Raw genomic sequence first — 17,027 nt, 5'->3', positions numbered from 1 at the left:
AAGATATTATATTTATATATTATTAAATATTAATATTTAATATTGCATAAATGTAATATTTCCTATATAATATGAACACTATCAAATGATTTTATAAAATCCTTCTACATGTATAATAAGATGATTATTATCTGAGTAAAAGGTTTTTCCCCCCTTCTTTTTCATTGATTCAACTTCATTCTCTATTGGTTTAAATTCACCAGTGGCTCCCAGAGAAAAAGATAGACAGTCTCCTCCTCTTGTGATTTACAATCTTGGAAAACTGATTGTGGAGTTTATCTTTCAATAAGGCTTTCCTAGCTATGCAACTTGACTCTGCCATGTGTATGGCCAGAAATATGCAAATACAGCATGGTAGCCCATCCACAAGGAGATTGGCTAACCTCAGAAATCCAAAGAGGATTGGTTAGTCTCCACTGGCTAGCCACCATTAAATGTAGAAATTCAGCAGCAGGAGAATAGACCTTCCTCACCAACGAAGAAGAAGAAACAGCAAGGGAATGTAACATGTCCTTTGAGCCCAGAAATTCTTGATCCAGCTACATCTATACCTATAGCAGCAGCAGCAATAACCAAACCAGAGACCTGATGTGCAATTGGACCTTGGGATTGCTACACCCTAGGGACCAGAGCTAAGCCTCTGCCCAAATTTGTTGGACAACTGAGAATGGGAAGCCAATATTGGCAGGACTGAGAACTTTGTGAACACTGGCCTTAAGCCACAAGGCTCAAGGCTGAGTTGCCTTTGAGCACATTTCAGAAGCTCCTCTGGCTGAATTCTGCTATTAACCTGGGTTACAAACTTTTCACTTCCCCAATATGGTTCTGTGTGGTCTGTGAATGATTACATCAGATTTTGGACCCAATAAATCAGTAAGATTAGTGTTGAGAAGAGTAGAAAGAGGTATAGGTGTGTGGGGGAGATGTCTGACTTACGGGAATTTGTTTTGTGTTGTTGTTGCTGTCAATGGGAACAGTTCCTCTTTGTGAAGTTGGGAAAGGTCAAATATGGATTTCCGCATGTGTCCCTTACTCTTTTTACACTGATGGAAGGTTGCCATGACTTGGAACTGACTCTATGGCAGTGAATCTGAGTTTTAAATACATTTCACAAGGAGTTTTAGAGGTTTAATGGTAATAGAAAGATGGGCAGTTTGAATAGGCAGTCTTCTCTCTTAAAGATTTGCAGCCTTGGCAACCCAATTGTGGGTTGCTATAAACTGAACTTGACTCTGTGGCAATGGTTATGGGTAACCAATCTCAGCTCAGGTACAGAAAAAAAAAATCACTATAATTAGTGCCAAGAGACTGTTGAGAAATTCTGAGATTAGAGGAACTAACTAGACCTTCAGTGCAGAAGGAATTGTTGTTAGGTGCCAATCAAATAAGTACAACTCATAGCGACCCTGTGAGTAAAAGATATGAACCTAGTCCTGTCCTGCACCATTCTCACACTTCCTGACACACAAGAGCCCATTGTAGCAGCCATCTTGTCAATGCACCTAGGTGAGGGTCTTTCTCTTCTTTGCCGACCCTCCACACTTTCCAACATCATCTCCCCCTCCAAGGCATAGCACCTCCTAGCAATATGTCCAACATATGTGAGCAGAAGGAATACCAGCAAGAAATTAATAGTGCTGACAAAGAGGCAAAAGCAGATTCAAAATTAATGGGTAACAAAAAGTGTGAATTGTGCAATGAATGAATGGAAATCCCAAATCTCTGTATATGTTCATTAAAATTATTTAAAAAATTATTAAAATAAAATTTTTTAAAAAAGAAAAAAAGTATGAATTCTGTGGAGAAAGATATGGTGGCTACTTAGAGTTTGGAGTGGATGTAGCAAGAATTTACCCTGGGATATGTAGGAAAGAAAGAAAATCTAAACCCACTCTTTTAAAAAAAATATTTTATATTAGTTTGTTTACTTAGTTTGTATATAGTGTTTCACACCATTCCTCAGTCACTTGTGCTTTATACAAGCATTCCAATTCATTATATTTTGTAAAATAAATTAACATTAACTATGCCCACCGTTGTCCTGTCTTTCCAGATCCCTGTCAAATCTTTCCCATTTCCTCTTTTCATTCCTCCATCCATCCATCATATTGTGAGAGCCTATGATTTCACCCTTGTCCATTCTTACCCCTCTGCTCCTACCTCCCACCCTTAACTCATAAACATTTTACTAGTTATCTATTTCTAAAATAACAGTCTCATTCAGTATTTGTCCTTATGGGACTGAGTTAGTTCACTATGCTATAATGCCCTCCAGTCCCTCCCAATTTATGTAGTAATTTTCAAAACCATTCCTCCTGAGTGCTGCATAGTATTCCATTGTGTGAATTTTCTGAAATTTTTTCAATCCATTCAGTTGGGGGACAACACTCTTTTGAAGAGTAAATTCTGACTCACAGGGACCCTGGAGTCACTCTGGGTTGTGGACCAGGGATATGCTTGGGTTTAAATGCTAATATCACTTGTTGTTATGTGCCTTCAAGTCAGAACTGACCTATAGTTGACCCTCCAGTGGCTTTTCATAAACAGATAATTGCATGAGAGGAGGTTCCCCATCCTTCTCTATCAATGTTGTTGTTGTTGTTGTTATGTGCCGTCGAGTCGCCTGCAACTCATAGCGACCCTATGTACAACAGCCCTAAACTCCGCTCTGTCCTGTGCCAATCGCACTGTCTCCGACACTCCCATCCTAATGATCCCAGTCACTGAATCAATCCACCTCATAGAGGGCCTTCCTCTCCTGCGCTGTCTCTCCACACTCCCAAGCATGATGTCCCTCTCCAAGGACCGGTCTCTCCTCACAACATGTCCAAAGTATGTTAGACGGAGCCTCAGAATCCTTGCCTCCAAGGAGCCACCCCGTTTAAACCTTTCCAGGATGAATCTGTTTGTTTTCCTAGCAGTCCATGGTATTCTCAATACTCTTCTCCAGCACCACAGCTCAAAGGCATCAATTCTCCTTCTATCCTCCTTGGTCATTGTCCAACTCTCTGATGCATAACAGGTGATTGCTAAGACCATGGCCTGTATCAGATGCACCTTAGTCTCCAAAGAGACACCATTGCTCTTCAGTACTTTGGAGAGGTCCCTAACAGCAGACTTTCCCATTGCAATGCGCCTTTTAATTTTCTGGCTGCTGGTGCCAAGACTGTTGACTATGGAGCCAAGCAAACTAAAGCTGTGTACAATCTCAATCTCTTCACCATCCATCCTGATGCTGTCAATTGGTCCAGTGGTGAGAATCTTTGTCTTCTTGACATTGAGCCTCAATCCATATTGTAGGCTGTAGTCCTTGACGCTCTGCAGCAGGCGCTTCAGGTCCTCTTCAGTTTCAGCAAGCAGGGTTGTGTCATCCGCATAACGCAGGTTGTTGATAAATTGTCCACCAATCTTGACCCCACATTTCTCCTCATAGAGCCCAGCCTCCCGGATAATCTGTTCTGCATATAGGTTGAAAAAGTATGGAGATAGGATGCAACCCTGGCGTACGCCCTTCCCAATTCTGAACCATGCAGTGTTCCCTTGCTCTGCTCTGACGATTGCCTCCTGGTCCAAGTATAGGTTTCGCATTGGCATAGTCAAGTGTTCTGGGATTCCCATTCTTCTCAATGTCAGCCATAGTTTGTTATGATCTACACAGTCAAATGCCCTTGCATAGTCAATGAAACACAGATAGACATTCCTCTGGTATTCTCTGCTTTCAGCCAAGATCCATCTAACATCAGCTACAATATCTCTAGTACCACGACCCCTTCTAAACCCAGCCTGGACTTCTGGTAGTTCTCTGTTGATGTGCTGTTCCAGTCATTTTTGGATAATCTTCAGTAAAATCTTGCTTGCATGTGAAATCAGTGAGATTGTTCTGTAGTTTTCACATTCTGTTGGGTCACCTTTCTTTGGGATAGGAACAAATATCGATCTCTTCCAGTCAGTTGGCCAAGTGGTCGTTCTCCAGATTTCTTGGCACAATTTGGTGAGCACGTCCATGGCAGCATCTGTTAACTGAAATATGTCAATTTGTATACCATCTATTCCTGGAGCCTATCAATGTTACCTTAGGTTATTATGATTCTTCAAATTATAATAGCCTAAGGTGACATTAAGCTAATTTGATTTGAAGAACTAAGTTCTATTAGGTCCTGTTGTGACTTGAGGAATGAAGTCCTATTTCCCTGTGTTGCTTGCAGGAAGATGTTCTAGCATTGGACCATGTTCTATGCTTACATAACCCAAAATAGTAGAACATACAAGTATGCATGTTTTGAGATTTTTCTTTATTTGCTAATCTTGCATCCAACCACCAAAGTGCCAGACACAAACTACTAATTCTTTCCTGTCTCTACAAAATTTAAAGTACTTTCCAGTAAGTTCTAAGATCCCTGGTAGACAGCTTTGAGTTCTGCATACTATATGCCAAAACCCAGCTTTATCTTTGTGTCTCAAAATGTCATTAATGAATTTTCAAGTATTCAATGAGACCACAGATACACTTGGCCAAGCACTTTTCCCAAGTTTTTGAAAATATGCATGCCTTGAGAAATGTACATTTGTTCCTTATTCATTTACTGCTAAATGTTCCAAATCTTGCATTATAGGAGTTAAACACTGTCCAAAGAATGTATTGAACCATTTAAAAAAAATATTCTTTTACAAAATGCATCAAATGTTAAGTAAATGTGAACTTGAGATGAGTTGGATTAGTTTCAGAATTTTGGATTCATATATTTTTTGCTAAGTCCTCTAGCTTTTGACTATTTTTTCCTCTTCTAAGGGAGTTCTGCTGGTCTAGCACATAAGGAATTGCACTGTCAACCCAAGGTTTGAGTCTACGACCTGTTCCACAGGAGGAAGATAGACAAGCTCTGGGAACCAGAGGAGGGCTGGCTATGGTTCAGTGTCAATGCAATAACAATAAGTTTGAGTTTTATGTGATGCTTGTGTATGTGTGTGTTTGTGGATATGTATGTATAGGTGAACACTTTTTACACACTCTTAATTACAGTAAGGAAAGGAAATTTTCCATTTTTTTTCTCTTCTAATATTGTTTTGCATAGAATAATTAGTATGCATTGTGTTTCATTCATGTGCATTATGTTTTATATTCTTTCATTTAAATTTTATTTTATATAATTATTCATGTGTTGCATTTTATATAATTAATTACTATTGATCTACACGTAACTCCATTTTTCAAATTTCTATTGACTAATTCCTATTTCTTCACCTAGCTCCCGATCATCTGCCCAGTAACTTCTGCTGTCCTAGTGATTTTCACCTCTACCTTTTTCCTGGTCCTCCCCCCAATTCTCCCTCACCTTTTGGACATTAACACACCTGTTTTTACAAGGATAATTTTATGCAGTATTTGTCCTTATGAGATTGTTATTTCATACAGCATAATTCTCTCTAGGCTTTGCCAGCTAGGTTATGTAGTATCTTTAAAAATTATTGTTTTTTTAGTGATGCATAGTATTCCATTGTATGAATGTACCAGTTTCTCAATCCACTTGTTTGTTGATGGGTATCTGGGGTGTTTCCATTTTCTTGCTATTGGAAATAATGCTGCTATGAACATAACTGTCTGTGTCTCAGTTCTAATGTCCTTGAGGTATAATCCTAGGAATAGCTGGGTCATATATGATTTCTATATTCAACTTTTTGAGGAAACACCAAACTGCCTTCCAGGATGGTTGTACCACTTTACAATCCCACCAGAAGTGCATGAGAATTCCAATTTCTCAATATAATTTTCAACATTTATTGCTTGCTTTCCTATTAAATTTTGCTACAGCTACTGGTATGAGATGATTGCTGATGATTTCATTGTTGTTTTGATTTGCATGTCCCTGATTGGTAGTGATTTTGAGCATTACTTCAAGTATCTTTTGACCACCCAAATGGCTTCCTTTGTGCAGAATCTTTTCATGTCTTTTGCCCATTTTGTTATTGGGTTGTTAGTCTTTTCCTTGTGGATACCCAGTAGTATTTTGTAAATTTTTATTAATGAGATCCTTGCCTGAGATGTCATTGCTGAATATTTTCCTCCACTCTGTAGGATTTATTTTCACCCTGTTGCAATAAAGGTTCTTATGCATATATGGACTTAACTTTTAAAAGGTTCCGTTCACCAACGATATTCTGTCCTGGTTGTACATTTCTGGATCTATCTACAAGCCAGCATTTTTATGCCAAAGGCTAGGGATTCTAAGTTCTGTCCCATTTTGTCTTCTATTACTCTTTGGTTTGGGGTTTTACCCCTAGGTCTCTAACCTACCTTGAGCTGATAATTGTATATGGTGTGAGATGTGGATCCTACTTCTGTTTTCTGCAGGTACATATCCAGTTTTGCCAGTGCCATTTGTTGAAGAGGTTGTTTTCCCATTTGATCAATTCTGTTTCCTTGTCAAATACCAATTGACCTTAGGTAGGTGGATTGATTTCTGAGTTTTTTATTCTGTTCCATCAATCCATATGTCTGTTGGCAGATACATCAGTGCCTCCTACTTAATTTTTGTTTTTCAGAAGAGAATTGCTTATTTGAGGTTTCTTTTCTTTCCAAATAAACCTGCCAATTGATTTTTCTATCTCTTATAAAAATGAATTTGGCATCTGTGTTGGGGTTGTGTTGTGTATGTAGATTGCTTTTGATAAGATCACATTTTCACAATGTTGAGATTTCCTATCCATGATTAATCCATGAAAGGCAACATTTTTTTTCCATTTAACTAGATCTCTTATTGTATCCTGTAGTAGTAGTTTTGTAGTTTTCCTTATAAAGGTCTTTTGTGTCTCTGTTGTTATGTGCCATCGAGTCACTTGCGACTCATAGTGACCCTTTTTACATTAGCCCTGAAACCTGCTCTGTCTTGTGCCAACTTTACTGTCTCTAACACATCTGCCCATATTGCCCCAGTCACTGTATCAATCCGTCTCATCAATGGTCTTCCTCTCCTTCTCCATCCCACCACCCTTCCAAGCATAATGTCCCTCTCCAAGGACTGGTCCCTCCTTGCAACATGCCCAAAGTATGTCTGACGAGGCCTCAGAATCTTTGCCGCTCTAAGATGAACCTATTTGTTCTTCTGGTATATTTAAAACTCTTCTCCAGCACTACAGCTCAAAGGCATCAATTCTCTTTCTATTGTCCCTAATCATTGTCCAGCTCTCTGACACATAGCAAGCAATTGCAAAGACTATGGCCTGGATCAGGTGTACCTTAGTCTCCAGATTGATGTCATTGCTCTTCAGTACTCTGGAGAGGTCCTTGACAGCTGGCTTTTCAAATGCAATTTGTCTCTTGATTCCCTAGTTAAGTTTATTCGCAAGTATTTTGTCTGCGTTTGGCTATTGTAAACGGTATTGCTTCCTTAGTTTCCTTTTCTTTGCTTTCTTTTACTGTAGAGAAATCCCACTGATTTTTTTCTTCTTTCTATCCTCAATGGTTTATTAGGGATGAATTTTAAAAAAACCACATTATCAGTGGCAGTGTGTCACACCTTTGTCACATGGCATGGAGAGAACCACATATATTATTATGGTGGAACTTGAGGCCTTTCCTGAGGCCACTGCTCTTGTGTCCAGCAGATGTCAGCTTGAGCATCTCCTATTGTTTGTGGATGCGAGTCACTGGATGTCAGGATGTCTTCTGGTTGTTCTATGATATGGATCAATGAGGAAAATCTCAAAGAACCCAGTAAGAATTTAGGACTCTCGGAGCCCTAGTGTGGTACTCAGCTTGTTCTTCAGCTACTGGACAGAAGGCTTCCTGCAAACTCCAGTTGGCTAACGCCATGATGGACAGGCTTGCTCTAGGTTGCTCCGTTGAGGATTAGGTGTTTCTGGTCATCTCCATGAACTGGAGTTCTATAGATGACATAACCTTACTTGGCTGTACTAGCCCAGTCTGTGTGCCCTGTCTGGCAGTGTAGGGCCCAGTGAAGCACCAAGAGCTGGCATTACTGCCGGCACTACATTGCAGGAGAAGGTGCATAACATCAGACTGCTCTTCTGCTACAACTCCTGGATACACTTGTAGGAGCCCATCGTATCTCACCCTGATGGCTGCCACCAAATGAAAAGGAAAAACCCCTTTCCCCACCTCACTGATATTTGCATATTGATCTTGTATCATGCCAGTCTACTAAAGAAGTGTACTTACAGTTTTTGGTTGTCTTTGGAGTTTTCTGTGTACAGTATCATATTGTCTACATATAGTGACAGTTTTACCACCTCTTTGCCAATTTGAATGCCTCTTATTTCCTTCTCTTGTATTCCCCCTAGCAAGTACTTACAATATGATTTTTTTATTATTATTAAATTTTATTAGTTTTAATGAACATTTACAGGGATTTTGGGTTTTCATTCCTTCATTGCTGCACCATTCTCTCTATCCTCCTCCCCAGTTTGTTCTTCTTCCCTGCCATCCGAATGTCTGTTTTAATTGTCCAATTGCCACAGTGCTTGTCAAAGTCAGTTCTGATTAATCTCCTTTGTCGGTGTGTCCTTTGCCATTCCCTATCACTCCTCCCTGAGAGAGACTTCACCCTGATTCATAAGGAAAAGGGGATGGCGTATTCTCTTAGCTACTTCCTGCTGAAAAGGGACGCTGTGGGTTTCAGGGTGAAGATCTTCTCTCACTACTCTAAAGGGCCCCTTTGGCAGTAGGAAACACATAGACTATTATGGAGATTGATTTTGGAATTTAGATGCACTCTTATTGATTGTGCTTGGCCGTACATGTTCATATCCTTGAAGATGTATCATGGGGGTGTTGCAACCTAGAAGACACAAATTTGACTAACAAGTTATAAGTACATGAGTCAAAAATTATGGAAAAGTAAAAGAAAGGATTCTTTCATTGTTTTACAAACCCTCTCCCAGGTCCGCTCGACCATGTAGCCCTCGCTCTAGATTTTGAATAGGAGCAGTGATAGTGGGCATCCCTGTCTGGTCTCAGTTTGCAAGGAGAATGCCTTTAATGTTTCTCCATTGAGAATGATGTTGACTCTTGGTTTTTGCCTATGTAATTTTCACTACATTGAGGAAATTCCCCTCTGTTCCTATTTTGTTGAATGTTTTAATCTGGAAGGGATGTTGGATCTTGTCAAAGGCCTTTTCTGCATTAATTGATAGAACATGTGGTTCTTGTTCTTTTCTTTGTTAATGTGATGAATTTCATGGATTGCTTTTTTTATGCTGAACCTTCTTGCATACCTGTTATTAAGCCCACTTGGTCATGATGAATTATTTTTTAAATATACTGTCAGATTCTATTGGCCAGGATTTATGTGTCTATGTTCTTGAAAGATATTGGACTGTAGTTTTCTTTTTTGGTAACATTTTTGCCTGGTTTTGTTATTAAGGTTATGCTTGTTTTATAGAACAACTCCTGTTCTGGAATTCCAGTCACTTGTGTTGTTCCATTTGATGTCATTCCACATGATTAAAATGTTTTCTTCCGTCCTCTCTGTTTTTTTCTTCTAGCACGTTCTTGTTGAGGTTCTTGTTTTCTAGCTTGCTGACTAAATGTTACATCTTTTCTGTTCTGCTTTTTGACCTTCCACCATGTTGAAATATTTTGCCATTTTGGTCTTGATATTGTGATTGCATTTTCACACATTTTTGTTATTTCTAGGACTGTCTTGGTTACACCCTTTCTATCTTGTGATGATTTAAAAAAATTCTTTTATCTCCTTATTTATGGTTTCAATTCTTTCACAAATTCTAACTTCTTCAGTAGCAATTTGTGTAACTCCATATAAATGTATTTCTTTTGTCTTCTTGTATCTGGAGTATTCATTGAGTCTGAAATCTAGTGCTTTTTTTAGAGGGCTTGTTTGGTTTTTTCATGATGTTTGAAGCTGCCTGTTGCCTCCTTGACATTATATGATGTTCTTCTTGGTATGTATTAGGCAGTTTCTGTTGCATCTGAGCAGGTTGTTGATAGTTCCTTATCTCCATGATGCTATTGATAAGTTATAGACTTTTATGTGTTGCCCAAAGTAAGTTTCCCAGTAGTAGTCTTTCCTGTTGGTCATCTACAGGTGGCTTTGTTCCCTGTTTAATGTGACAAGCTTCTCTTCTCTTCTGGTTGTCCTTTGAGTGTCACAGAGTGGAGTTTTTACCCTTTGCCCAGTTATGGTGAGCCCATTTCTCTGCCCTATCCTATAGTTTGATGGGTGGAAGGATGTTTTCTTCCAGGGGTAGGCAAGGTCCCAGGAATGCTGCCCGGAACATATTTCTCAGGAAAAAGCCCCAAGAAAGTCTCAACAGTGCAGTTCCCAAGTCTCAGTAGCTTCTAATGGTCAACCCACAAAACTGTCTCCTCTCCCACTGAAGTTAGTTGAGAGGGAGCTACATCTGCCTAAGCAGACAAAGACCAAGGGAAGTGACAAGGTTCCCAACAATGCAGCCCCCAAATCCAGTTAGTTACTAACGGTCACATACCTGTCTCCTCTTCTGGGGCTGGTTGGGAGGGAATTATTCCCACCTGAAGAGACAAAGGCCCTGGGAAGTGACAAGTTCTGAACAGTGCAGTTTCCAAATCCAGTTTCCATTATTTTGATTACGATGCACTTAAGGAGGGAAGAAAAACAATCCTGAGGTTACAAACTTGAAAATTTCTAATATATAATATAATCCTTTATAGGGGAGCTATAGTGGCTTAGTGGTAAGAAGCTGGACTACACAACCAAAAGTATAGTTAAAACCATCAGCTTCTCTGCAGGAGAAAGATGATTTTCTCCTGAGTGATTTACTGTCTCTGAAAACCTGTTGAAGGGTTAGCTATGAGTTGATTCTGACTTGATGGTACATAACAACAACAACAACAACAATCCTTTATAAGTACCTAGAGGCAAGATGCTGTACTGCAATCCTGAAGCCATGTGATTCAAATCCACCAGATGCTCAATGGAAGAAGGATGGACAGTCTCCTCCTGTGTGATTAACTCCCTCTGAAAACCCTTTGAAGAGTCAGCTATGGGTTGGTTCTGACTCAAGGGCACACAACAACAAGTTCTTATCAGACTGTTGCTGTAATTATAGAAGTTATGTCGTTGATATTTTAAATACCTACAGAGTGACTCATAGCAGACTGGTTTTTGCAGAGCTTCCAAATTAAGATGGTCTAGGTAGATGGTCCAGGAAATCTGTTTCCAAATTGAAAAACCAAACCCACTGCTATTGCATTGATTCCATTTTACAGCTTCTATTACCTCTAGGAGTTCCTGATTGCACTTTCTCGAAGATACGTATGCTCTTTTGGCAACCCGTGGGATATTCCGTACTCTTCTCCAACACCACAGCTCAAAGGCTTCAATTCTTCTACTGTAATAAAATATAAACTTGACCCCTGACCTATATGTTCCAACCACACTTGTTGAGCATTCTTGAGTAATGTTTCTTGTTTTAGCAAAATAGACATTTGATAGACTTCTAAAAGAAATATCTACTAAGCTTTTTCTAAAGACATCACATTACTTATACCTGGAGATTTTCAGTTTAGAATTTTGGGCAAGAAGTGGAAAGCAATAGTATGGAGTAATTCATTGCAAACACAAAAGTTTTGAACTACCGATCGTTTAAATATGCATGTAAATTTTTACAGTGCACTACAGAATCCAGCTATTTCTTTATTCGAGTCTGAAAATGACTGTTTTACATTACTAACCAACTGAATGACTTGAATTTTGGATTATCAGGTAAAATCAATACTCCAGGAAAACAACCTTCTTTATTCCATGGCTTTCCAATCCCTCCGCATTCCATTTGAATCAACTTTGTGTTAAAGAAAGAAGCAATAAGCATTTACAGAGATAGAATGTGTAACGAGTTAATAAACATATGCCATGACTTTACTGCTACATCCATAATTTTCTAACTGCCCTCTTTTGAAGCATTCTGGTTACTCATTCTAGTTCAAGAATCTGTGCTTTTTTCAGTAGCACAGGCATTAAACATCTTATTCATATAGGCAGAAAAGTACTCTTCATGCCTTTGAGTCTAGAATCATACCATTCCTCCTCAAGATAATACCATATCAATTTTTCTCTTTCTCTCCCTCTACCTCTTTCTTAGGACATTTTTCTTTTTCTTTTTTCCTTAGGACATTTTTCATAAGCATTTTGTCATATGTTTTGTAAGGTACTGGGTATAGACATTCTTAACCTTGATTGGGGATAAACAAGAATTGTTGTTCATTGCTATTATGTTGTATCCAACTCAGACTGACTCCATGTAGGAGTCACAATCCTTTGCCATCTTTATGATAATGGGTATATTCAAGTTCGCTGTTGTGGTGACTGTGTGTTTTGAGTGCCTTTCATCCTATTATGCTAATCTTCCAGCTTTGCATTGGACAAGAGTTTAGTTTAAATTATTTGTTCAGTTATGTTAAAAAATGTTTACATTTACCATAAAGCAGATACTATAAAATGAACTACAGACACAAAGGTGAATAAAACACAGTCCCTGACCTAAAGGAGGAGACAGGAAAGTAAACACGCAATTATAGGATCAAGGGATAAGTACAATAATAGGGGTTAAGCAGAGGGCACTAAATGTAAACTGTAGGGAAACTCCTAATCCAAACGTGGGAGGTGGAGTAAGTAAGAGAGAGCTGCCTGAGATAAATGATTTCTAAACCGAGATCTGAAGGACAAATGGGATTAACCAGGGAATGGTGACAGGAAACAGCAATAGACTGAGTGAAAGGAAACATGCGGCATCAGGTGACCTGTAGTGTTTTATTTAAAAAAAATTACTTTTATTGTTGCTGAGAATATTCAGGAGAAAACACATGTCATTTGAACTTGAATGACACTGATGACAGTTTTCAAGCTGTGTAACCATTCTCAGTCTCCTTATGAAATTATTCTTCCTCTGTTAACAAAAATTCAGTGTCCTGCCAAGGTTCTTATCTAAACTTTTAAGTTGCTGCTGTCAATTTACTCCTATATGTTGTGTTAAGTGCTGTCAAGTCAGCTACAATGTAGAGTAACCCCATGAACTACAGATAGAAACCTTGCCCTTAACGGCACCATTCTCCCAGTCTCTGCTGTGCCCAGATCACTGTTGCAGTCACTGTGTTAATTCATCTCGCTGACTCTCTACTTGCCCCAGTTTAATATTTTTTCTCATGAAATTTCCATGAACTTTGCCCAAAGCATATGGGGCAAAGTTTCACCATCCTTGCTTCTCAGAAGCAGCCTGGTTGCACCTTCTCCCGGGCAGACTTGCTTGTTCTTTTGCTAGTCCATAGTATATTCAATACTTTCCTTCCCCAACATCACAATTCAAAAGTACCAATTATTCTTTGGTTTTCTTTGTTTATTACATAGTTTTCGCATGCTTATAAATGATATCATATAGATGATCCCATATAGAGCTTAAATGAGCCCAGTGTTTGAGGAAGACGTTTTTTAAAATTTTATTTTATTAATTTTCATGAACATTTACAGAGATTTTTTATTTCCATTCATTGTTGCACTTTTCTCCCTGCCCCCCACCGCCACTCCCCAATTTGCTCCTCTCTTCAAAAAGCAAAACTCCTTCATTGGTATACAATCCCCGCACTCCCCCACCCCCTTTCCCGAGTGCACTCCACTGTGCAACCTTCATTCTGGACTCTTGTGATAACCATAACACCCTATCATATATCACTTTTAAACTGTTCTCTTCCTCATCTGTTTCAATGCAGTATACATAATTTATCCAGTTTTTCTCAGTCTTACCCCAACCCTGATGTCAGTCCCATTCTACAACAGTGGCACTATGCAGTATTTGTCTTTTTGTGACTGAGATATTTCACTCAGCATAATGTCCTCCAGGGACACCCATTTTGAGTAATATTGCATGAGTTCCTTGTTTTTCAATGCAGTGTAGTATTCCATTGTGTGAATATACCACATCTTCTCTATCCGTTCCTTTGTTGGTGGGCACTTAGGTTGTTTCCAACTCCTTGCTATTGTGAACAAAACTGCGGTAAACATGGGTGTGCATATATCTACTTGGATGGCTGTTATGGTCTCTTTAGAGTATATTCCCAGTAGTGGAATTGCTGGGTCAAATGGTATCTCTATTTGCAACTTTTTGAGAAAGCCACACCACTTTCCACAGTGGGTGCACCATTTTACACTTCCACCAACAATGAATAAGGGTTCCAGTTTTCCCACAACCTTGCCAGCATTTGTTGCTTGCTGTTCTGTTAAATTTTGCTATTCTGACTGGGGTGAGATATCTCATAGTTGTTTTGATTTGCATCTCTCTTAGAGCTAGGGATTTTGAATATTTCTTCATGTACTTGTTGGCCATCTGAATGTCTGAGGAAGACATTTTTATTAGCTAAACTATTGTTTGGTTTTAAGAAGACTTAGGGAATATTTTTGGCTTATGGTTTAAAGATTATTGTAGGGTAGTAGTTTCAGGGGTTCATCTAACCTCCACAGCTCTAGGAAACCTAGGTTCCATGAAAATTTGAAATTCCCTTTTGCTTTTTCCCTTTTTTGTTGAAGCCACTTCTCTACAATCTTCGATCAAAATGTTCTATAATGATAAGTGAACACCATCTAATTGTAAGAGACTTGCCTTTAATGTGTGACTGGGGCTAGACCACATAGTTAGCTACATTGGCTATGGATTCCAGCAGTCATCATTCATGCAGGTTAAGAAAGTTGCCTCTCCCAGAGTTGAGTTTTGTGGCTTTTGTAAGAAGAATGATGAGTGGGGAGGTTTTGTGGCTTTTGTAAGAAGAATGATGAGTGGGGAGCCTAGAAAAGCAGGCAGGGGCTAGATGATAAAGGACCTCGGAAAAAATATGCCAACTAAAACATTTGGAAACAGCCTGGAGGTAAAGGAAAACCACTGAAGGTAGTAACATGATCAGGCTTGCATTTTACAACTATTACTCTGTCTGCAGGGTGGAGAATGGATCCAGGGAAACCAGTTAGGAGGCTGTTTCAATAATGCAGGTAAAACTGAGACAGGCTGGAATGAGGTCTGGGCACTTAGGATCAGTATAATGGGTATAAAAAGGCAGAATCAACCAGACTTGGTAATTTGCAGAAAATAAGAGATGAGAGGGAAGGGGAAGAGTTAAAGATAAGCAGAGTTTTTGGCTGTAGAGAACTGGATCCATATAGATTTTGTTGCAGTCGCTGTGCCTAACAGTAACTCTCTGAATAACAGATACGAACCATGCCCTATCCTATGCCATTCTAATAATCTCTACAATGCTCTAGTCTACTGTTACAGTCCATCTTGTTAAGGATCCTCTCATTTTCTCTGACCCTCTATCTGTTCGGTGTCATCATTTACTAATCCAAGAGCTTTAAGAAATCACCAAGTGGCTTTTTTTGCAGCGGGTTTGTCGCCAGAGTACAGGTGTTGGTGAATACCATTGCAAAACCTTAGCAAAAATGGAAAAGAGAAGACCCATACCAACATTGTTGTCATTGGACATGTAGATTCAGGCAAGTCCACCATGACCGGCCACCTGATCTACAAATGTGGTGAGATCGATAAGAGGACTATTGAGAAATTTGAGAAGGAAGCTGCAGAGATGGGAAAGGGCTCCTTCAAATACGCCTGGGTCTTGGATAAACTGAAAGTTGAATGTGAGTGTGGCATCACCATTGATATCTCCCTGTGGAAATTTGAGACCAGCAAGTATTATGTGACCATCATTTGAGACCAGCAAGTACTATGTGACCCTAACCCCAGGACACAGAGACTTTATAAAAAACATGATTACAGGAACATCACAGGCTGACTGTGCTGTCCTGATTGTTGCTGCTGGTGTTGGTGAATTTGAGGCTGGTATCTCAAAGAATGGGCAGACCCATGAGCATACCTTTTTTGGCTTACACACTGGGTGTGAGCAACTGATTGCTGGTGTTAACAAAGTGGATCCCACTGAGCCACCCTACAGCCAGGAGAGTTATGAGGAAATCATTAAGGAAGTTAGCACCTACATCAAGAAAATCGGCTACAACCCTGACACAGTAGCCTTTGTGCCAATTTCTGGTTGGAATGGTGACAAGATGCTGGAGCCAAGTGCTAACATGCCTTGGTTCAACAGATGGAAATTCACCCGGACGGATGGCAGTGTCTGTGGGACCACACTGCTTGAAGCTTTGGATTGTATCCTGCCACCAACTCATCCAACTGATAAGCCCCTGCATCTGCCTCTCCAGGATGTCTACAAGATTGGTGGTATTGGTACTGTCCCTGTGGGCAGAGTGGAGACTGGTGTTCTCAAGCCTGGCATGGTGGTCACATTTGCCCCAGTCAACGTTACCACTGAAGAAAAGTCTGTTGAAATGCACCATGAAGCTTTGAGTGAAGCTCTGCCTGGTGACAATATGGGCTTCAACGTTAAGAGTGTCTCTGTGAAAGATGTTTGATGTGGCAACGTGGCTGGTGACAGCAAAAATGACCCACCCATGGAAGCAGCTGGCTTCACTGCTCAGGTGATCCTCTTAAATCATCCTGGCCAAATCAGGGCTGGCTCTGCACCTGTGCTTTACTGTCACACAGCCCACATTGTTTGCAAGTTTGCCGAGCTCAAAGAGAAGATTGATTAGCGTTCTAGTAAGAAGCTGGAAGATGGCCCCAAATTCCTGAAGTCTGGTGATGTTGCCATTGTTGGTATGGTTCCTGGCAAGCCCATGTGTGCGGAGAGATTCTCTGACTACCCTCTTCTGGGTAGTTTTGCTGTCTGAGATATGAGGCCAACTGTTGCTGTGGGTTTCATCAAAGCAGTGGACTTGAAGTCTACTTGAGCTGGCAAGGTCACTAAGTCTTTTATTTTTTAAATTTTATTTAATGATTTATTTATTCTCGAGCCATAAGTTTTTGTTTCTTCAGTTTCTTCTGGGAGATCTTTTTCTTCTGGGCAACCTCCTCTTCTGGTTTAGGAACAATCTGTTCCTTTTCAGTAAGGATCATCTCAATATGGCAGGGGGAGCTCATGTAGGGGTTAATCCGACCATGAGCTCTGTATGTGCGGC

The 17,027-nt window shown here is 39.8% G+C and overlaps 1 pseudogene; it reads left to right on the top strand.

Annotated features, from left to right (window-relative positions):
• The first annotated feature begins 15,499 nt into the window (after window positions 1-15,499).
• Window positions 15,500-16,832, top strand: LOC102870550 (annotated as a pseudogene).
• Window positions 16,833-17,027: the final 195 nt, after the last annotated feature.

Source organism: Elephantulus edwardii, unplaced genomic scaffold (assembly GCF_000299155.1).
Source record: "Elephantulus edwardii isolate Elephantulus edwardi_28Jun2011 unplaced genomic scaffold, EleEdw1.0 scaffold00552, whole genome shotgun sequence".
NCBI lineage: Eukaryota > Metazoa > Chordata > Mammalia > Macroscelidea > Macroscelididae > Elephantulus > Elephantulus edwardii.
The sequence above is the reverse complement of the archived record's forward strand: the minus strand, read 5'-3'. Positions and strand labels throughout refer to the sequence as shown.